Here is a 1,542-nt window from a genome sequence, read left to right as displayed (position 1 = left end):
TGCCATCCTGTGTTGCTAACTGCCCAAGGTTCCATCTAGCAGTAAGCCTTTCTTTAAAGATCCTCACGCTTTACCGTTAATTTCCTATAGAACCACGGTCTTCCTGTCTATACTGTCTGTTAAGTCCCAATTCAATATATTGCTCACTGCCCAGTTGCGACTACTGAAGAAACGCAGGTGAAGTTCGTAGAATTCGGTTTCGCCGCAATTATTACTGATCGTCCGTTGGTGAATTAGACTATACGTTACCTGTCAGATAGGACACCTAGATCGTGCGTTTAGGCTAACTAGCCAATTTGCTGCTTTGAGAACACGGCCTTATCACAAAAAACCACGAAATTAAGACAAATTTAGCTGTATCCCCCCTTATGTTAGTCTGCTTGAAGCGAAAGCCAATTTTTGTTTCAGTTGATACGATATTCGAGATATCACAATACGTCACATGCTATGCATAGGTTCACCGAAAACTCTTCGACATCCACCCTACATTTTCTGGCTCCCTGGGTGGGTAGTTTTCGTCAACTTTCTGTTCTACTTGGACCTCGGCAAATACTCTCACTGACATATAGATTTGACTTGGATGGGGGAATCAATTGAAGCTAGCCGAATCTCTCATTTATAATGGTTTTCGATAACTGAATACTCTAAATAAATGGTGCCATCTCGTGGTTCAGTTGATACGATATTCGATGTATTGATTTGTCCAGCTCGGATCACCTGACTGTTTGGTTGCCGACCGCCTAAAGTAACTTATTCATTTCTGTTATTACCAGCTTAACACATTTATATTAATCAACTTGGACTGTTTGTTCAACTTTGCAGACTTCATTCAAGATTCCATTCTGGAAAGAAGATAGTACTTTGCTTAGGAGCACTGTGCACAATCAGTGGAACTGCGCGTCTAATGAATCTTTGGGGAGGTTTGAACCCGCGACCGTCCAGCTAGTGGTTATTACACTTAGATCTATTTCGTCATATCTAAACCAGAAGTACCTAAATCGCAGGACGGTTTGTAAATATAAAATAAACCAGTATTGTGTGGAACAACGTTTTTGTTTCAGTTTGTCTCCTAGATTAGGGGCGTATTTACCCAGTTTCGTTAGCCCTACAATAGAACTGGTTGCACGGGTACTGCAAACGATCTCGTCTCTAATACGACCTCCCAATAAGGACTGCCATTTTGAGGGAAATTGTGAGGTGAAGAAGCTCCTTGGCATGACATCTAAGTTCTGGTCAGCTCTCCAGAGTCAAAAAATTCAAAAAGCCTTGGCACTCTGGCTGCCTCTTTTGTGGGTTTTCCATAACATCTTTAATCTTACCCACGGAGGAAGCTAGCATCCTGTTAGTTTAGTTTTTTCCCAAGTCGACGGTTTGAACGCGCACGACTGGTGAGTTTAGCCCATCTATGAAATACCCAATCATGTGACCATAATCGATTTGGTTAGTCCGTGTCCGCAGAAGGTCATACCGTGTGGAGAAAAAGATGTTCGCCTTTCAGTCAGCGATGTAAAACACCGCCACATGTCAGGAATGAACTCAAAT

The sequence above is a fragment of the Opisthorchis viverrini genome (assembly GCF_000715545.1).
Source record: "Opisthorchis viverrini unplaced genomic scaffold opera_v5_330, whole genome shotgun sequence".
Classification (NCBI taxonomy): Eukaryota; Metazoa; Platyhelminthes; class Trematoda; order Opisthorchiida; family Opisthorchiidae; genus Opisthorchis; species Opisthorchis viverrini.
The sequence above is the reverse complement of the archived record's forward strand: the minus strand, read 5'-3'. Positions refer to the sequence as shown.